The following is a 22335-nucleotide window of genomic DNA, read 5'->3' on the forward strand; positions in this document are numbered from 1 at the left end:
CCCCTCAAGATTTGGGGGTGAGGCTCAGCCCTATCCCAACAGACTTTGGCTCTGGCTGAAGACACCACAGCATAGCTGTCAACCGTCCCTTATTTGGTGGGAAACTCCCTTATCCCAGCGCCGTGTCCCGCTGCTGTCCCTTATTGATGATGTCCCTTAAATTTCCCAGGTTTCAAAGGAAGCAGCTCCTCTCCCTCCCTCCCTGCCGGCCAGGGAGGAGGGAGGCTCCAACTGTGTTGCTTGGCTGCCCGGCCCACCCCCCTCCGGCCTCCTCTCATCAGCCTCAGCCCCCGGGAGCCCCTCCCCACTGGGACTGGTGACAGCCTCGGGCCCTTCCACCGCCATCCTCCTCACGGCCGCAGAACTGAGCGTCTTTGCCTGGGGCCTTCCCTCTGCCTGTCGCCGCCGCTCCCGTTATGGCCATACCTGAATGAGATGGGCAGCCTGGCGCGGCCTATGAATTGCTGAGGAGCCTTGAGAGGAGAGTGAGGGCAACCATAGAGAAAGCAGTTCAGAGAGAGGAGGCGGAGGCAGGTGTTCCAAGGGCTAACCTCAGAGGGGGAAAGCGGAGGAAGGACCGCAAGCGTTTCTCCCATAGATTTGTAGTGGTAGACTAGCATAGATGGTCTGATCTGCGGGTTTACTTCGGGCGCTATTCCCCCCCCCCTCCCTCCCGCCCCACCTGATGGAACTGAGAGCTGCAGATGGAGCACGAGAGAAAAGCTACAGAACTGCAGCAGCATCTTCGTAGCTTGGACTTCGTTTTGCGCGAAAAGTGGTTGCTGCTTGTAGTTATTTAATTGCAGTGTTTCATCAGCTGGTGTCGTGAGCAGCAACCTGTGGAAATGAAGGGCTTAAAACTGGCGCTGCTCTCCAAAATTATTTGGTCTCTTTTAACTTCGTATTTCAGCTGGTTGAATAAAATCCCTTATTTTGGCTGCTGATCCCTTATTTTCGAGGCTGCTGGTCCCTTATTTTCAAATCTGTAAGTTGACAGCTATGCACCACAGTCCTATAGAGTTGATGTCTATGTGCCCTATACAGGTCCTGGTCCCTTGCCATGCCTAGCAGTCCCAGAATTACGTAAGTTGTCAAGATGGCAAACTGTGTTATGCAAAGTGAGAAGAGAGCCAGACAAGTTTGCCTAATCTGAATAACTCACATGGGCTGCGGAAGGCATGCTAAAGAACGGGCATATTTTTCCCCACACCATAAGATCCTGTTTCTCCACTCCCCTCCTTTTAAGCATATGCTAACCAGGGTGTAACATACATATGAGATTGGATCTGAGATTTAAGCTGATGAATTTAAGGATGAGGAAGTTTCCTGCAGTGGCCCCATGTCTTGGAAATCAGTTACCAGAGTGGTGCATGCTCTAGTTAGCTCCCGCTTGGACTACTGCAATGCGCTCTACGTGGAGCTACCTTTGAAGGTGACCCGGAAACTACAATTAATCCAGAATGCGGCAGCTAGACTAGGAATGGCCGCCAAGATCATTTAGCACCACTCCTGAAGACCTACATTGGCTCTCAGTACATTTCCGAGCATAATTCAAAGTGTTGGTGCTGACCTATAGAGCCCTAAACAGCCTCAGCCCAGTATACCTGAAGGAGCGTCTTCACCCCCATCGTTCTGCCCGGACACTGAGGTCCAGCGCTGAGGGCCTCCTGGAGGTTTGCTCACTGCGAGAAATGAGGTTACAGGGAACCAGGTAGAGGGCCTTTCTCAGTAGTGGCGCCTGTCCTGTGAAACGTCCTCCCTTCAGATGTCAAGGAAATAAACAACTCTCTGACTTTTAGAAGACATCTGAAGGCAGCCATGTTTAAGGAAGTTTTTAATGTTTGATGTTTTTAATATTCTGTTGGGAGCCACCCAGAATGTCTGGGGAAATAAATAAATTACTATTGTTGTTGTTGTTGTTGTTACTCCAATAGATCTCTTCCATTCAGGTATTAGGGTAGCCCCGAAGACACCATTGTTCCCGCTCCTCCAAGTTTTGGTGGCAGTTTTGTATCGTACTGTAGTGCTTTGGAGCTAAAACGTTTGTGGTTTTATTATAGCTGGGTGTGTTTTTTTTATCAATGGCTTATTTGATTGGTTGCATTGGCTCGATTATCAATTATCTGTAGCTGTATTCTACTGCATTCCATCCTAAGCTGCCTTGAAATGGTTTTTGATCCTTAAAAGCAGGCTAAGTACGTTTCAAATAAAAATAAATAAAGATCCCAAGAGTGGAGTTCTCTCCGTGGAAAGGCCGTGCGCTCCTGGCACCGACTAATGAAAGCAATTTCCACCCATTTCCCCTTTCCCCTGTGGCCCGCTGGAAATCTTCCCTTTCCAGAGCAGTGTGGTGAGTCTGCAGAGAAAGGAGGAATTGGCAAAACACGATGAGACACCCTCCTCCACTTCTGCCAGAGGGAGCCTCAGCAAGTCTGAAGGCCCTTCTGCGCTAGAAAGGATTTATTCCATGGATAGGCAAACTAAGGTCCGGGGGCCGGATGATCTGGCCCGGATCTGCCCCAATCGCCTTCTCAATCCAGCCCACGGATGGTCTGGCAATCAGCGTGTTTTTGCAAGAGTAGAATGTGTCCTTTTATTTAAAATGCATCTCTGGGTTATTTGTGGGGCATAGGAATTCATTCATTCCCCCCCCCCCAAAAAAAATATAGTCCAACCCCCAACAAGGTCTGAGGGACAGTGGACTGGCCCCCTGCTGAAAAGGTTTGCTGACCCCGATTTATTCTGTTGCTTTATTGCAGGCATAGGGAGGGGCCAGGGAGTACACTTGTTGAATACTTCTCAGCTGCTCTCCAACTGGAGGGCACCATAAGAAGGGTGCAACAGTGGACGGCACCCTCCTTGCAAGCCCAGTGCCCCTCGCAAAAGCAGTGCTGGGCTCACAGGGCCAGGGCACATGGCTGCTCATGGTGCCCCGCGAGCCCAGTGTTGTTATTGCAAGTCTTGCAAAAGCTGGGCAGCAGCAAATAGGACTCACTCCTGTGTACGGTCCCAGGTTCGTTCCCTGATATCTCCATGTAGGGCTGGGAATCTCCCCTACCCCAAATCCTGGAGAACCACTGCTAGCGGCCGCAAACAATATTAGCCCTGAGGGATAGCTCGGTTGGCAGAGCATGAGACTCTTAATCTCAGGCTTGTGGGTTTGAGTCCCATGTGGGGTGAAAGATTCCTTTGGAATAGAAGATGACCCTGTGGTCCCTAAAAAGTCTGTGATTCTGCAAGCTATTATTATTATTATTATTATTATTATTATTATTATTATTATTATTAAAATTTGTATACATCCCTTCATTTGCAGTTCTCAAGGTGATTCACAACATAAAAATACCAGAGAAGAATCACAATGCACATAATAAAAAGAAGAACAAAAACAAACCAGTAACCCCCTCTTAGAACACACACAGAGACATCACCTTGCCAACAAAGGTCCGTATAGTTAAAGCTATGGTTTTCCCAGTAGTGATGTATGGAAGTGAGAGCTGGACCATAAAGAAGGCTGATCGATGAAGAATTGATGCTTTTGAATTATGGTGCTGGAGGAGACTCTTGAGAGTCCCATGGACTGCAAGAAGATCAAACCTATCCACTCTTAAGGAAATCAGCCCTGAGTGCTCACTGGAAGGACAGATCCTGAAGCTGAGGCTCCAGGACTTTGGCCACCTCATGAGAAGAGAAGACTCCCTGGAAAAGACCCTGATGTTGGGAAAGATCCTTCACAAGGAGAAGAGGACGACAGAGGATGAGATGGTTCGACAGTGTCCTTGAAGCTATGAACATGAGTTTGACCAAACTGCGGGAGGCAGTGGAAGACAGGAGTGCCTGGCATGCTCTGGTCCATGGGGTCACGAAGAGTCGGACACGACTAAACGACTAAACAAGAACAACAACACATTTGAAAGGGTATTGGATGTTAATTGGCCAAAGGCCTGGTTGAAGAGGAATGTTTTTGCCTGGAGCCCAAAGGGGTTTAATGAGCTAGGTGGACCAATGAATCACTTCTGTGCAAGGCAGCCTTCTACATTTCTTGTTGCTTTAAAAAAAACAACAACATAAAATAAAATACAATGTATATCCTAATCTCCTCACCACATTAAAGGTGGCTTGCAACAGTGGAAAATACATGTATCAGAATATATTAAAAACACAACAAACATCCCTGGATGTTGCAGTGCTCAATATTTTGGTCCCATATTTGGATTCTTACTGTGATACTGACAGTATGCAATTTCATTTGTATTTTACTATTGCTGTTTTATTATTGTTATTTTGTAAACTGCTTAGAGACGTTATTTCTTGACAAAAATAGGCAGCCTATAAAACAGATTTAAATAAATAAAAGGAAGCAGATAAGCACCATATATCAGGAGTGAGGAATCTGTGGTCCTCCAGATATTGATGGACTACAACTTCCATCATCCCTGACCACTGGCTATTCCGGCTGGAGGTTGATGGGAACTGGAGTCCAACAACATCTACAGATTTCCCGCCCCTGCCATAAAGAATAAAGCTATTATAAAATAAGGTTGCCAGGTTTTCATTTCTGCTTGTGTGCATGTAATAGTTGCTTGACATACAAAAATCCAGCAGGTGAAGGTTTTCCTGGCATGGAGATAAATGGTGAGAAAATTTATTCAAGCGTCTTCATAAAGGCATCAAATCAAGGCCAGTACCGTAAGGTGGAAATGCTCCAAAGCTAGGCAGTTTGACTCAGAAATTGGATGTTTTATTCCACTCCGAGAGCCATGCAGGGGGCTTGGGAAGCTGGCGGGAAAATAAGCAAAGCACAATAAAATACTGCACGCCACGCAATGTATGCCACCTATAATCCTTTCAATTTTTGAAGAGCTGTTATGCTGCCAGCTGACAACCTCCATCTTTTTGAACTTCTCTGCCCCGTTGTTATCCAAGACTTATTTGCTAAAACGTCGTTCCCTTCAAATCCCTGCAGAGAGTTTGCAAACATTCCCGGCTACCCACGATGCCCAACAAATGAAAACATGGCAAAAATTGCTACAGTGGGCAGAGACAGTGAAGCAGAACACAAAGGGAGCACTGTCCCAGGCAAGCCGTTCCAGTCTTGGCAAGATTGCCATCAGTAGCCAAGCCTGCCAGTCCTCCCTTAGCCGTCAGGTTTACAGCTGGTGTTAAGGAAGGGCTTTGTCAGCCCATTGTCAGAGACATGGGGAAGTGAACCCAAACCCGACTTAGGAGAAGGTTGTTTTTTAACACAGTGTTCCTCCTTGTCCATCGCTGGAACAAGAGAAGTCGCGCTTGAGCCTCAAGTAGGGCTCACTTCATTCCGGTGTTTTTTTTGTGTGGGTTTATTCTACAACAGGTCACTGGAGCAAAAAGAGAACACGGGTGGTAGGTTTCTGACAGGAGCACCTGCACACCATTCCCCTTTATTAGAGGTTCTCTGATGGTAAAGGACCCCTGGATGGTTAAGTCCAGTCAAAAGCAACTATGGGGTTGTGGCGCTCATCTCACTTTCAGGCTGTGGGAGCCGGCGTTTGTCCACAGACAGCTTTCTGGGTCATGTGGCCAGCACGACTAAACCGCTTCTGGCGCAACAGGACACCGTGACGGAAACCAGAGTGCACAGAAACACCGTTTACTTTCCCGCTGCAGTGGTACCTATTTATCTACTTGAACTGGTGTGCTTTCAAACTGCTAGGTTGGCAGGAGCTGGGACAGAGCAATGGGAGCTCACCCCGTTGTGGGGATTCGAACCGCGACCTTCTGATCGGCAAGGCCAAGAGGCTCAGGGGTTTAGACCATCAGCGCCACACAGATGACACCCAAGTCACCTCTATCACTCTACTTTTAAACTGTCTTCCTCATTCAAGTCCTGCATCTCCAATTGTCTCCCCAATATTCCTGTCTGGATGCTTCACTGCCATCTCAAACACCATATGACTTGTACAGTGGTACTTCGGGTTACATACGCTTCAGGTTACATACGCTTCAGGTTACGGACTCTGCTAACCCAGAAATATTACCTCGGGTTAAGAACTTTGCTTCAGGATGAGAACAGAAATCGTGCTCCAGCAGCACGGCAGCAGCAGGAGGCCCCATTAGCTAAAGTGGTGCTTCAAGTTAAGAACAGTTTCAGGTGACTAATCTACTTCTGGCACAACGAGACACTGTGACGGAAGCCAAAGTGCACGGAAACGCCATTTACCTTCCCTACCCATTTAACTACTTACACTGGCATGCTTTTGAACTGCTAGGTTGGCAGGAGCCGGGACAGAGCAACAGGAGCTCACTCCATTGTGGCAGCAAGCCCAAGAGGCTCAGTGGTTTAAACCACAGCGCCACCTGCGTAATTCCCCAATTATTGCCATCTGGAGGGGAAGTTGCCCCATGTGCAAAATTGCTAGTGAGGGCCTCAAGACAGCTATTTGTGTGGCCTCAAAACAGCTGTGTGCTTCCGTCGCAGGGCTCCACTGAAAACGGCTTCTCCATGCGAACCAGGAAGTGACCTCTCCAGACAACAAAATGATGCCTCATCTCTATGTCTGCAATTTCCTGGGTGAAGTGGATGCCATTAGGCAGTTGAATGAGCATGCATCCTCCGTCCATTTCCCTTCCTCCCAAACACCCCTCCATGTGGCCCCGGGTACTAGCAATCCACGGCACGCCACTGCACTCTTCTGCTGCACCTCAATGAAAGCAGGACATAGAAACTCCACAACAAGGGAACATTTGTGGTATGAAAAGTTACAGGAGTTCAGCTGAATGCTACAGGGTACGCGCAAAGCAGTATACCTATCCCGAAGCTTTTGCAGCTTCAAACAGTATTGAAATAGGACCACGTATACAACCACCCCTGTGAGCATTAATTATCACAAATGCACAATTGAAAGGATGTCAAGAGGAGCCCTAGATCAGGCAGAAGGTACTGCTCTATCACAGGGACGCTGGTGGCGCTGTGGTCTAAACCACCGAGCCTCTTGGGCTTGCCAATTGGAAGGTCAACAGTTCGAATCCCTGCAACGGGGTGAGCTCCTGTTGCTCTGTCCCAGCTCCTGCCAACCTAGCAGTTCAAAAGCATGCCAGTGCAAGTAGATAAGTACCGCTGTGGCGGGAAGGTAAATGGCGTTTCCGTGTGCTCTGGTTTTCGCTATGGTGTCCCTTTGCACCAGAAGTGGCTTAGTCCTGCTGGCTACATGACCCGGAAAGCTGTCTGTGGACAAACGCCGGCTCCCTTGGCCTGAAAGCGAGATGAGCGCTGCAACCCCATAGTCACCTTTGACTGGACTTAACCATCCAGGGATCCTTTATCTTTTTACCTTTACTGCTCTATTGAGCAGGCAATGCAATACTACAAAATTATACTATAATTGCAACATCAGTAAAAGCATTGGTAGCATCTCAATAAAGGCTGGTCAAAAAAAGAGGGGGGGGGGGTTTCCAAAGACCTGCATGAACAGTAAAAGAAAGTCTTGTCAATCCAAATGCTTCATACTGGATGCCAATGGCAGAATCCAATGCTATCAGATGCTAAATTGTACTGTGCCTGAATAGCAGTTTGAGGCAAGACTGCAACCACACATGAGTGAAACTGATAAGAGTTTCTGCAGCTTGTCAGTTTTGCCATATCAGGGCAGCAGGGAAGGATGTGGTGGTGGAATGAACCGGCAGGCAAATATAGAAAGGGGAGATTGATCACTCTGCAGGACTGTCATCAACTTCATCACGATTAGAGGACATCTCAGTCTAGTTGCAGGGTTTTTTGGGGCATCCCCCGGGATAGGAAAGTGGCTGCATTTTCTTTGTAATAAAAACAGACTATTGAAAATTTATTCTTTTTTTGTAAGCACAAATAATTTAACGTGCAGTTTGGCCCTCAGTCCATCAGGTTGTTACAAAAATTAGGTGCTACCCCCATTCTGTGCAAGATTCCTGGGGGTTCCAGGCACTCACATGGGGTCTGTGTTTCTTTGGAAACTGTCAAAGCTTTAAGAATTATGGTTTATTCGTCCCTACCAGAGAGGAATGGCAAACTAACCTTATGGACTACGCTAAAATGGCTAAACTGACCAGGAAGTTCAGAAACCCAGAAGACAAAAACTTCAAGAAAAATGGGATTTTAAAAAATAATTTATCTAGCAGACTACTGTAATGTAACAAGCACTATGGATAATATGGACAGATACAACATATAGATTTTGAAATAATATGCAGCTGAAAATGTTGACAATAGGACCCATAGAGGGGCTGTTGGGAAGTCTCGAGATTCAGATAAATCTCTATATACGGATATGTATTAGGCATTGTTATAAATCCACATTTGTAAGATCAAATAAAAACGATTTCAAAAATAAGATTAAAAAATGGTTTATTCAACTATTTACACCTTCGGTGTGCATGAAGGGAGTTTAGATCTTGCAGCATATTTTATGCCACACCTTTCCTTCGCAGTGTTGAAGGTGGCCTGCATGATTCTCCCTCTCCATTTCATCATCACAACATCCCTGTGAGGTAGGTTGGGCAGAATGGGGCTTTGAATCCTGGTCAATCAGATCCTAGTCTAAACTCTAACTGCTGCACTGCAACAGTTCCCAATTCAAGCTCAACAATACTGGACACTCCTAGTTTCGTGGCATGTGTGGTGCAAATTATCTGCTGTTCTACTTGAAACCTGCATCCCCTTGCATCCGCAGTTTTTAACTGCGGGCACAAACAACAATTAGAGCATGTCAACCCCACTTCCTAGCTACCCCTGGAAGACCCAGCAGTTGCGTCCCAGTGGAACCAAACCCACATGATTCTGCAGCTTAGAGTAGCTGCGATTGCCCTCCTTTACAGGAGCAGCTGGCCAGAGCATACTTTTATCATAAGCTCTGCAAAAGGAATATGGGAGAATAGCTGTTGCCAGTCTGAAATGCAGGAAAAGAGAAACCAGAACAAATGAAAGGAAATTGCATCAGGAATAATTAGAGTGCATTAAATCTCTATCAGATCTGAGACAAGGCAGGGTACCCATTCCTTTTAATAATTAGAAAGGAAGAGGAAGATGGTGATTCTGGCATCACCACCTCTTTCCCAGCTTTGCTTTAACAGCAGACCGAAGCTCAGAAATTTAACAGGTGAAGACTACTACTATGCCAGGAAAGGCCTGCTGTATCAAATGCCATTAAAAGAACAACAGGGGTGGGCATGCTCAGAATGGACAAAGTTGCCTGAATATTTTGGCATTTAGGTGCAAGTAGATAAATAGGTACCGTTCCGGCGGGAAGGTAAACGGCGTTTCCGTGTGAGGCTCTGGTTTGCCAGAAGTGGCTTAGTCATGCTGGCCACATGACCCGGAAGCTGTACACCGCCTCCCTTGGCCAATAAAGCAAGATGAGCGCCACAACCCCAGAGTCGGACACGACTGGCCCTAATGGTCAGGGGTCCCTTTACCTTTACCTTTTAAGCTCAGGTGCACTTTTGTACCTAGGGGTGGCCAAATGCAAGAGGACAGGTTTTGCATCAAAGAGGAGATTTAACCAAGTCACCTTCGAAATTCTCTCTTCTACGTAATTCTTAAAGCCCTTGTCCTCCTTTGTGTATGGTCACCATAATCATATAAGTTTTTAAGATATGAAGTGGCTGTTACTTATTCAGTAACCCTTAGGGTCCTCGACTTACCACTCGCCTCTTATTTTTATTTATTTTATGAAATAACGGAATACAAAAAAGGAAAAAGTATGGTTAATGTTCCTTGCACACGCTTAGTGATGCACAAACCACAAAACAAATAATAATAAATTAAAGCATTAAAGATCAGAAGCCTTCTACAGGGTCAGAGAATCAATGAGAGTACACAGATATCTTTGTGCCTAGATATTCAGAAGTGTTTCTGGAGGACCACCTGCCTTTTAACCAAATTAAACTTAAGTAAATGTGCGCATCATCAAAACCAGAATAAAGATACCTTTTCAGTTATTCAGCCAAGCATGAGTTTTTGCAAGATCATCGTTGTTGGCATCTGCTTGTTAGACGGAGTAATTGTCAGTATTTCCCTTTTTGATTCCTTTTGATTTCAAAAATAGCTTTGAAAATGTAAATACATGTAAACACATAGACCACCTGTTATAACTGACCCCCCCACTGGTTATTCCAGTAAATCTCTAGTTGATTAATCAAGCGATCAAAGACTGCACACTTAGTAATGGGGTGGGGATGGTACTGAAAGTGGGCTCGCAGGTTTATCCAAAAGCTGATTTGCCAAAAACACTGCGGCATCTACCGGAACTTTCATTTCTTCTGAAAATCCTTGCTAATATAGAGGTAAGCCACAAAGAACATTTTAGCACCCTATAACATCAGTGCCAGTAACCTTGGGTCTTTCTATCTTAAAGCAGTGTGCAGCAGCTCTGAAAAACTTGCATTACTGTGCTACGAACAACAACAAACTTGGATCAATACTTTTTTTGGGTGTGTGTGTGGGGGGGGGGAACTATATTTATTTATGGTCCATCTACGAAAGCACTCTATGTGGCAAGAGTATGCAGGATAGAATGGTGGGACCTGAAAAAGCCAGGAGATTCAACCTCCCTTTAAATCCATACCAGCCAAAAGACAAGAACGCACTCTGAAACTCACTTACAGGTGGTACCTAACACCACGGAAACTAACACTAATACGCCCAGGAACCTCATCAAAATGCTGGAGAGGATGCACCTCCACAGGCACATGTGGTGGGAATGTCCTAAAATCCAACTCTTCTGGACATCAGTCATACAAGAAATATGCAAAATAACTAAGCAAGTATTAGAAGTCACCTCACAACTGGCCCTACTAAACATCTTCCAAGATAATAATGCCCACTCACACCACAAAGAGCTCATAACCCACCTACTCTCAGCAACTAGAAACATCATAGCCAGACACTGGAGAGACCTGTCAGGAGTAAGCATAGACCAATGGTATCAAATTGTATGGGAAACAGCCTTATTAGAAAAACTAACCAATAATCTGAAACAGACATGGGAACAAATAGAAGATGCCTTCACCTCAATATGGTTACCCTTTATCACATACACAGCCCAACAAAACAACAAGCATCCTCCAACAGCACACAAATCAATACAGTGGTACCTCAGATTAAGAACTTAATTCATTCTGGAGGTCTGTTCTTAACCTGAAACTGTTCTTAACCTGAGGTGTGACTTTAGCTAATGGGGCCTCCTGCTGCCGCCACATGATTTCTGTTCTCATCCTGAAGCAAAGTTCTTAACCTGAGGTACTATTTCTGGGTTAGTGGAGTCTGTAACCTGAAGCGTCTGTAACCTGAAGCGTCTGTAACTTGAGGTACCACTGTATGGCTAACCTGATCCAAAACACACACACACACACACGAAAACAAATTTCATTACAGCCAATCAAAGATAACCAACCACACCCTAGGCCACCCCCAACGTCTCTCACCACCAAAGAAATACAAGCAAATAGTAAAGAGAACCCACACAAGTGACGCTGACACAAAACCCCACACATACACTAAGCAGAAAAATAGAAGCATCGCCACTCCACCCCCTCTACCTCTTTCCCCCTTTTCTTCCTAATGTAATACTAATGTCTCACAACAAACGAAACTGATCTGTCGAAAACCCAACTTGAAAAAAAGAGACATTGCACATACTTTTATAAACTAAGAAATCTTTAATAAAGTATATATATATTAAAAAAAGCCAGGAGATTCTAGCAGTAAAAGGGGAAAACTTAGTGGGGATTTACTCTTTAGTTTAGCTCAATGGAACAGAGCATCTTTACCCCAATAAGGATAGTTTACTTAGATTTACTTCTACTATAGGAGCAATGCTCAACCAATGGATGAGTGAACGTGATGCGATGCATTGAAGGTGGACTCGAGAGACCTCAGCTCAAGTCGCTGCTCAGACATGAACCCAACACTTACAATCACTATTTGTCTGCCTATCCTGACTCACAGGGCTGTTGAGAAGATAGCAACACACAAAGCAGCCTTGAGCCAAACCATTGTTTCATCTATACAGTGGTACCTTGGTTCTCAAATGCCTTGGTACTCAAACAACTTGGAACCCAAACACAGCAAACCCAGAAGTAAGTGTTCCTGTTTGTGAACCTTTTTCGGAAGCCGAATGTGCTCCGTTTTGAGTGATACACTTCCAATCTGAGTGCTACACTTCCATTTTGAGTGTTACGCTGACATCTGTCTGTTTTTGCTATTCATTTTGTGTTTTTTCCGTTTTGTTTTTGTGACTGCGTGGAACCCAGTTCAGCTACTGATTGATAGATTGTGTGACTGCAGTACATGGTTTATTGCTTTCATTTTATGGATCAATGGTCTCGTTAGATAGTAAAATTCATGTTAAATTGCTGTTTCAGGGGTTGTTTTTAACAGTCTGGAACGGATTAATCCATTTTGCATTACTTTCTATGGGAAAGCATACCTTGGTTTTGGAACGCTTTGGTTTTGGAACGGACTTCCAGAACGGAATAAGTTTGTGAATGAAGGTGCCACTGTTCTGACAACACGGATTGGCAGCACCTCTCAGGGTTTCAGATTGGGGATGCTCCCAGTCTTACCTATAGAGCTAATGAGGATCAACCTGGCATTTTCAGCATGCAAACCTGGCATCCTCCACAGAGCTAAGAACCTTCCCCGTACCCACTGCCCCAAGCTGCTTGGACAAAGGGCAAGAGACTCATGTGATTAAAAACTGGTCTTCTTTAACACCAGTCAGATGAAATCAAATAAACAAGGAATATTCGGTGTTACGTTGGAGGGGATGCCAGGAAACAGGGAATTACATTCACATGTGGTGGGGGGTGTAAATATGTACAAATTTTTTGGCAAAGGGCGTTTAAGGAGATAACAGAAACCACCGGGTTAAAGCTGACTGAAAGTCCAGAGGTAACATTATTATCAATTGACGAAGAGGTGGAAGGTTCGCAGGCTATGAAGGACTTGCTCACAAATTTATTGACAGTTGCACAAATTATTATAGCCAGGAAGTGGAAGGGGCAAGCAGAATATAAAATGGAAGAATGGTATATAGAGGTATGGGCTATAGCTATTAACAATAAATTAACATGCGCCATTAAGGTAAGACGGGGAATACGCAGGAGAAATTATTTTGAGGCGATATGGAGGGTGTTTGTAGAATTTGTACTGTTAAAACGGAAAGGAGTCAAAGCATCGCAAGAGGAAATTATGGGAGGTTGGATAGGTACAATGGAATGGTCTCAAGGGTGGAGTGCACATTTTTATTCTTATTCATTTATTATTATTACTTTGTCAAAAACAAACAAACAAACCCACTGGCCTTCATTTGGAGGATGAAATCTTTGTCCACATGTCCTGTTAAGAAGTGGCTGTCGAGCTTTCTGCTTTTCAGAGAACCCCTTCCAACTGGCTGGCCTGCCAAGGAATTCTTGCATGTTTGTTACGCAATCCGCACACAGTGCAAAGGGTTCTGGGAAATTGTTCAAGGGTGTACATTCAGTTCCAATTGGATGCTGGCCAAGGCTCTTACCCTCACTCTTCTTGTCCACAGGAACTGATAACACACACACCCTCAGGCAGAGATGGAGAATAGGCAGCTCTCCAGAGACCAAGGGATAAGAGGAGTCATATCCACCAACCCCTAGAGGGCTCCTGGCTCCCCATCCCTTCCCTAAAGACTCCCCCAATATCCCCTGGCACCCCCCTCCCTATAGCAGCATGTTGCCTTGGATGGAAGTAATGAACTGTCTTCAAAGGAAACACATCCACAACTGATCTTTTAAAGGAGCCATAGTTTTCCGCTGACCATGGTTTTGAAGCCAAATAGGATGGAGGAAGGGAAATAGTGCAGGCAAATCCACGCCATGCATTTAAAGTTCAGTCAGTGTGCACTGAAAGTACATGGCTTCCTCTACACCACTTAAGAGTTTCAATTTACAATCCAGAGATATATACAGTTTGCTAAACAAACCTTCAGTGGCCTGGTTTGCACATGATAAACCAGGGTTTATTAAGCCATTGATTGGCATTATCTGTGAACCCTGGGCCAGCGGCTTAACTAGAGTTTGTTTGCGGTCAACAAACTATGATCTGAAGCCATGGTTTGTTGCTGGCTTGCAAACCTCAATATGTTTAAGGCATAGCTTGGCACTGTGCGTGAACATTGTGCATGTTTAAAGCATAGCTTGGCATTGTGCATGAACATTGCATGTGTTTAAAGCATAGCTTGGCATTGTGCATGCTGGAAGCTGCCCAGAGTGGCTGGAGAAACCCAGCCAGATGGGCAGGGTATAAACAACAACAACAACGCACTTTTCCTTAACTATGATTTGTTTGACCACTTGACCCCAGAAGCTTGCCAAAGTGCCAAAGGACAAGGCGCGAGAAGTTGGAAAACAAAGCAACTTTAGAGAAACGAGCCATGGTTTCATCATCTGTGGTTTGTTTGATCATCTTGAAAAGCACAGGGCCTGAAGTATTTCGGCAGAAATCGTTTGCATGATGAAATGTGTAGGATTTGATCTGTGAAGGCGTGCAACTTGTCACTTACTGCTGCTGTCACCGAGTGAGGAAAGTCCATGCTGAACTAGATCTACGAAGACCATGTCAGGACAAAACAACTTCCAAATCTATAATTTAAACAGTACTGCAACTTTAACTCACTATAGCTCCAGTCCTGTGTACACTTTCTTGAATGCAAGTCCCCTAGAGCTCAGTGTGATTTTCCTTAGACTAAATATGTATAGGAGCAGCCCACCGGACTGGCAATAGCCCTTGTGCCTGGGGGAAATCCCAGCCTTGCTTCCCTGTTACAGAAATATACAGATCTCCCAAAATCTATTTGAATAAATTCCACTGAGTTGCATTGCGAGAGTCATTAGTCCAATAGGCACAATTATTACGCTGTGTGAGAGCCGTGGGTTCATCTCTGTAGGAAAATAGGCATGTACACACCCCTTGCCATAATTCCTCTCAGAGATGTGGCACTCTTTCCATCACTGCGCTTCTGTGCACATGGCAAGAATGATAGTTTTAAAGCTTCTTGTCTTTTAAAAAAGAAGGCAGAATTCTTGAGGGTGGAGAGAGAGGCGTGTCTTTATTTTGGGGGCAAGCCTGTGTTTTTGACAGAGGGCTGATGCTGATATTTAGCATGTGTGATAATTTCCTCCATCACCATACCCATTGTCAGGAAAAACTTTACCTGACGAGCTTCTAAAATGTCAGATGGTGGTGGTGGGGAAAGTAAAGAACTTCCGATTCTTCATCTGCCTGCTATTTAAACACAATACGCACTTCATCCAATTCAGTATAACACCCCACTTCCTGAATTTTATTTTTCTATCTTTCTCTTTTAACCTCCTTCCCCCCCATAACAATTACAGTCATACCTCATGTTACGTTTGCTTCATGTTACGTTTTTTCAGGTCGCGCCCTGCGGTGACCCGGAAGTACTGGAAAGGGTTACTTCCGGGTTTCGCCGCTGGCTCATGCGCAGTAGCGCTAAATTTCGCTTCACGCATGCGCACAAGCGCCACACCTGCACAGATACGGCGCTTCAGGTTGCAGGCTTTTCACGTTGAGAACAGGCCTCCGGAACGGATCCCGTTCTCAACCAGAGGTACCACTGTATCTTTTTAAAAAAGTTTTTATTTATACACTACTTTTCAAATTGATACATTTCCTTAGTTTTACAGTCATGTTAACATTTCAAAGTTTGACTTCCTTCCCCATCTTTCTGCAGTTCCTTAAATTTATTTTTTAATATCTTCTGCATATCCAAATTCAATTAATTTGCTCATTTAATTATCTACTTTAAATATATACGCTTGTGAAACTGCAGGTTATTACAATAATCCTGCCAATGTTTTTATTTGTTTGCAATTTATCTGTAAATATTAAATAAACCATTTCCATTCTTTTATAAAAAGTTTGTTACCCTGATTTCTTATTCTCCCAGTAAGTTTCGGTAAGTAATTTTCTATCTTTCTCTTTTAACCTCTTCATTATATATATATATATATATATATATATATATATATATATATATTCTTCCTTCTCTATTTCTCCTCCCCCCCTTCATGATTTTCTTGCATCTAAATAAAGTCTTGGTTTGGTTTTAAAAAGTTTCACGTTTTTCTCTATAAACCTTAATAAATTTTATTTTAGATAAATAAAATATCAGGGGGCAGTGGAGAGAAATGGGAGCAGAGCAAATAAAATGAAAAAGAAAAGAAAAGCTGGCAATGCTTTTGTTGAGCGTTAAATTCACATTGCTAGTGGCACTATAGAACTAACGCCAAACTTTCTCCCAGCACAGATATATGCACATCCAAACAATCGCCCAACAACTGCCAAGCACACGCCTACCTAACGAACAGGCAGGATGTCAAATCCTGCTTTTACTAAACTTTAAAAAACAAAACCAAGCCGTGCCTGATCTGTGCTTCTTTGTGGAAAGGGCAATCATTAGCCTGTGAATATTTCATGCTCTTGTTCCCAGCTGACAGCCAGGCATTCGCAACCAAGTTGTACTTTCAAATCTGCACCTGGATTGCTATTTCTGCAAGCTGTTCAGTCCTGAGGTCATGGAACTTTAGATGCAAGAATGGGATGATGCTGTGCACCGTTAACCCCCGTATAGAAGGGGTTGTGCCAGGTATAGCTCCCTCGAGTTCTGCCAGGTGCAGCTTTCCTCATTTCTCCATTACAGCAGTCTGAATCTGCAAAAATTCCCTCATCCACAGGATAGTTAAAAAGGAGCTAGCTAGCATGATCTGCTGGAAGGGGGGGGGGGGACCAGACAGGTCCCTTGTGCCTTTAATTAGCTGTGTAAACTTTTAGGCACAGCTATTAAAGGTACGGGGACACGGGTGGTGCTGTGGGTTAAACCACAGAGCCTAGGACTTGCTGATCAGAAGGTCAGCGGTTCGAATCCCCGTGACGGGGTGAGCTCCCGTTGCCCGGTCCCTGCTCCTGCCCACCTAGCAGTTTGAAAGCACGTCAAAGTGCAAGTAGATAAATAGGTACCACTCCGGCGGGAAGGTAAACGGTGTTTCCGTGTGCTGCTCTGGTTCGCCAGAAGCGGCTTAGTCATGCTGGCCGCATGACCCGGAAGCTGTACGCCAGCTCCCTCAGCCAATAAAGCGAGATGAGCGCCGCAACCCCAGAGTCGGTCACGACTGGACCTAATGGTCAGGGGTTCCTTTACCTTATTAAAGGTACAGGAGCACTGTTTACCTTTTCACCAGGCCCACCCTAACAGAAGTCCTGAGTAGCAGGAGTTCTATAAAGGAAGGACTTTGCTTACAGAAGGTCTCAACTTCAATCCTGGGCATCAACAGGAGATTTTGCAGGTGGGATTTGCAAATTAAGGTTACAAAGTTAAAGGGGATTTTGTGCTTTTCCGCAACAGCCCCCCACCCCAAATCAAACGAGTTGCCCCTTGTGGCAGGCGATAGGGATATGCACTTGAAAGCACGGGTTCACAGTTGCTTGATGCAATTGTCATATAACCTCCTTGTAGACAAATCCGAATGACTGCTGAACAAGCTGCTGCTGCTGTATGGCCTCCCCACAAACTGTGGGCACTTCCAGTCTAATTTTTGGGTGGGATTCAATCACAAAGCAGAAAATCCAGGCCGGGCAGTTATTGTTGATTGGCAATGCTTGCAACACAAACCTGCTCCCCCAAAATATCAGCCTTTTTTTTGCAGAAAGGAATGTGTGGGATAACACTTGTTTTGACCAAGCATCATCTAACCTCCCTGCAAACAAATAGGAACAAACGGTCATTAAATAGCCACTGTCATCTCATCTCCCTGGAAACAAGCTGGGAGGACTGCTCAATTGACAGTCATCTGGTAGCAACTGAAGACTGTAGAAAACCATCAGCAGTCGGTCATGCTTTGTCTATGAACACATTAGCAGCTTGAAATGCAACAAGGTTGCTTCCTCCACTGTCCTGCTACATTTCAAGCCATTTTTTAAAGTTGCTGTACAGACCAGAGAGAGGGCAGGGGGTGTCTTCACCTGATAAGCATTACCTGACTTGTTTTCCCTGCACCAAACTCCAATTATTCACTGGCACTGTCATCTGAGCATGTGCAATGGCTGCCAGAAGTGTACACACCTCAGCCTAACTTCGGCTTCCATTTTCAAACTGGACAGAAGCTGGTTTAAGGGAAAGTGCACCAGACAGAAGTAGTTATCAAAAAACTACAGAGCACCTACGGATGTTGGCTCACTCCACATGTGCTGAGCTTCAACCACTGGCAGCGGTGTCACACTGGAGCCAGAGGAGAGGGTAATATGCACATAGCCTGGCCTATATTATTGCTACTCAGTTCATTATGTGTTTAGTCCGATTTAATACTTGGTGGAAAATATTTTTTGGCTGAGAACAATCTGCTTTGGAGTGATGGCATTTCTGCAGAGACTGTCTATTGGGGCTTGAATATCTCACACTCTTTCACTGTTGCTGGTTTTTTTTTTTTGGAGGGGGGAATTATTGGGTTGTTGTTTTTATTTTGATTATCTATTTTGTGCTTTTATATTTCGATTTTATTCTGTGAACTGCCCTGAGACCTCCGGGTCTAGGGAGGTAGGTAAAGGTAAAGGGAGCCCTGACCATTAGGTCCAGTCGTGGCCAACTCTGGGGTTGTGGCGCTCATCTCACTTTATTGGCCGAGGGAGCCGGTGTACAGCTTCCGAGTCATGTGGCCAGCATGACTAAGCCGCTTCTGGTGAACCAGAGCAGTACACGGAAACACCGTTTACCTTCCCGCCGGAGTGGTATCTATTTATCTACTTGCACTTGACGTGCTTTTGAATTGCTAGGTTGGCAGGAGCAGGGACCGAGGAATGGGAGCTCACGCCGTTGCGGGGATTCGAACCGCCAACCTTCTGATCGGCAAGTCCTAGTCTCTGTGGTTTAACCCACAGCGCCACTTGTGTCCCCTCTAGGGCGGTATATGAAGTCAATAAATAATAATAAGAGATGTCTCAAAATGTCTCCAATATGAGGCAGCTATTTATCCTCACAGCGCTTTCCTAGCGTGTACCCAGAAGAGACGTCGGGAAGATCATATGGATAGGGTCCAATACCCCATACTAGTGAACCCTGAGGATTTCCCCGCCTCCTTTTTGCGAGGGGTTCGATATTGCGTTACAACGACAGAAACGAAGCACGAGAATAGCGTTTTCAAAGCAGACCTTGAAGGAGACGCGCAAAATTGCAGGTTACACTGAACTCGGCACCATTACGCAGAACGCCAATGCGCTCCCTGAGTTCCAGGCTAAGAGCAAAGCTGGGTTAGGAACGCGGCAGTCCCGAAGGCGTAAACCCCATTGAATGCAATTGGATCGACTTCCTAGCAATGGCATCTACTACTCTGCGCTGATGACACTAGGTTTTGGATGGGGCCACAGTTCAAGCGCAGTATCTCCATTTGGGGCTTGGTTGATGGAAGGCAGAAGTAAAGCACAACAGAAATATTGGGCGGAGGGGGGGGGGGGGTCCGCGTTATTTTTAACCAAAGCGCCTTACAATCGGGCTGTCCTACTTTAAACTCACTCTCCGGCGACATTAGGAGGCGGGAGGGAGGGAGGAAGCGATTTCAGATCGGCAGGGAGTGGCCGGGTCGCAAAAGTTGAAACGCACCATTTCAATCCATCCTCGCGGAGGACGGACAGAGGGACGCGGAGGGTGCGAGAGCCGCCTGCCACTTTCCGCCAGGGGTAGGGATACTGAACGCACGCTAGAAAGACCACCCCAAGCGAGGAATGGGGTGGCACGGCAGCGCTTGGCACCCGGAGGTAAGCGCGCCCTGCAGCTTGGAGACGCGATCGTCACCTCTCCCTGCCCCCTGCCTGCCTTCCCTGGCAAGCGAAGGGCAGCCTCGGCCGAGAGGAAGAGCCCCGTCGGACGCTTCTCCATCAGGGCGACGCAATTCAAGAAGCGCAAAATTGCCCTGCGCTCCCGGCGCTCGCTTCCCTGGGATTAAGTCGCCCTCCTTGCTTATTTCAAACGCAGGATCGGGACGCTTACCTCTGCCGCCAAACCTGCCCGAGTGATGCTCAGAGCGCGCTTTCCCAGCTCCACGTCCCGCCGCCCAGGAGCCGGAGGTCCGGGGAACTTTTTCCGCCGGCGCGCGCAAAGGAGACGGGGAATTACGGTACCCTGAATTACGCCGCTCCGTCCGCACGAAGCAACTGCAAGCGAGCGAGAAGTGGGAGCCTCCATCCGGCCAGCAGTGGCAGGTGGGGGCTGTGCTCTGGGGCCCCGCCCCGCCCGGGAAGCCCCGCCCCTGCCGGCTGGAGCCTCTGCTGCCTGTGATTCACGGCATTCAAAACTCTGTGATTCAAACTCCGATCTTTCCGGGAAGCAGTTTTGCTGCGCAAGACCTTGAAATCAGCTTTAATTGTGCAAGCTGAATTTACTAGGGTGTGACTGGATCTCACCTGATAAATAGTGACAAGTCCCAAAGTGCAATCCAAGTCTGCATCCAAACAAATGTGTTAATTACCTTGTACAAGGATAGAAATGGTCACCTGTCCCATTTAATTACAACATTGTATTTGTCAAGAGCAAAAATAATGACTAGCCCCTTGATATATGAGCTACTGCATGTAGCTTTATCTTTTTTTAAATAATCTTTTTATGTGATTTTCAAAAAGAGAAAAAGAAAGAGAAAATAAACATACATAAAAAAATAGTACTAAATTGCTCTGAATCTCCTGCCCCCCCCCAACCCTTCCACGGGTCCATTCCATTTTCAACTGCATATAAATATATCTCCAATTTTTCATCTTCCCAAGTTATCTATACATTCTGTTACATGACAAGTGTATTTAAAATCCTGCTAATGTTTTAACCTGTTTACCATAATTTTGCATATAAATTATAAACATTTCCCGTTCTTTTAAAAAAGTACCGGTACCTCTAAAAGTAAAGGTAAAGGTACCCCTGCCCGTACGGGCCAGTCTTGCCAGACTCTAGGGTTGTGCGCTCATCTCACTCTAGAGGCCGGGAGCCAGCGCTGTCCGGAGACACTTCCGGGTCACGTGGCCAGCGTGACAAGCTGCATCTGGCGAGCCAGTGCAGCACACGGAACGCCGTTTACCTTCCCGCTTGTAAGCGGTCCCTATTTATCTACTTGCACCCGAAGGTGCTTTCGAACTGCTAGGTTGGCAGGCGCTGGGACTGAACGACAGGAGCGCACCCCGCCACGGGGATTCGAACCGCCGACCATGTGATCGGCAAGTCCTAGGCGCTGAGGTTTTACCCACAGCGCCACCCGCGTCTATAAATTATAAACATTTCCCGTTCTTTTTAAAAAAAATCTTGTTTTCTTGATTCCTGAGCTTCCCAGTTAGTTTTGCCATTGCGGCATAGTCTATCAACTGGATATCCCATTCTACTCTGGTCTGGGCTGTCTCTTCCTTCCATCTCCATATAGCTCTATCCTAAGCTTATTTAACAGAAACCCAGCCAGATGGGCAGGGTATAAATAAATTACTACTACTACTACTTGGATACAAGGTCTGCAGAGAGCAAACCAGCAAGTTAAATATGAATACATGCAATAAACCCCCCAATGGCTGCTTCTTCTAGGGAAAAACAGCTTCAGGAGGGAGGCAACTAGAAGCAGGGACGGTTCACACCACCCCACAAAATCCGCCCTCGCCACAGGGTCAGGTTTTTGCCAAAAATCCAACACTGTCCAATTCACTCAAAAGTGGTGTCAAAGACCGACAAAGGGCCCCCTGAAACATTTGGCGGTGGAAACAGTACGTTTTAGGGAAGGCAAAAAAACCCAGTTATTGGTGCCCTAACCCGCAGGGTCAGGATTTCGCCAAAAATCCAACATTGTCCAATTCACTAGAAAATGGCGCCAACCACCTGCAAATGGTCCCCTACAACCTTTGGCAGTGCAAACTCTACGTTTCACAGTAGGCCATAAAATGAGCCCCCGGCGCCCTGATTCGTGAGGCAGGGATTTGCCAAAAACCCGACGTCGTCCGATTCTCTTAAAAATGGCACCAAACACCCAGAAAACGCCCTCTGCAACGATTGGTGGTGGCAATACTACGTTTCACAGCGCCCCACAAAATCTGCCCCTGGCGCCCTAACCCGCGGGGGTCAGGATTTTGCCAAAAATCTGACGTTGACCAATTCACTCAAAAGTGGTGCCAAACACTTGCAAATTCTCTCCTGCAACGTTCAGCGGTGCAAACAACACATTTCACAGAAGGCCAGAAAACCAGCCCTCACCGCCCTAACCTGTGGGCTCAGGATTTCGCAAAAAATCTTACGTTGTCCGATTCACTCGAAAGTGGTG

General features: G+C 45.9%; 1 protein-coding gene across 1 annotated transcript in view; it reads right to left on the minus strand.

Annotated features, from left to right (window-relative positions):
• FRMPD1 (FERM and PDZ domain containing 1) overlaps positions 1–20229 on the minus strand; it is an 85341-nt gene extending 65112 nt beyond the window's left edge. The window contains exon 1 of the mRNA XM_077921619.1: positions 20043–20229. The gene's annotated coding sequence lies outside the window, so the exon portion shown is untranslated. The remainder of the gene's footprint in view (positions 1–20042) is intronic.
• Between the last annotated feature and the right edge of the window lie 2106 nt (positions 20230–22335).

The sequence above is a fragment of the Podarcis muralis genome, chromosome 17 (assembly GCF_964188315.1).
Source record: "Podarcis muralis chromosome 17, rPodMur119.hap1.1, whole genome shotgun sequence".
Taxonomy (NCBI): domain Eukaryota; kingdom Metazoa; phylum Chordata; class Lepidosauria; order Squamata; family Lacertidae; genus Podarcis; species Podarcis muralis.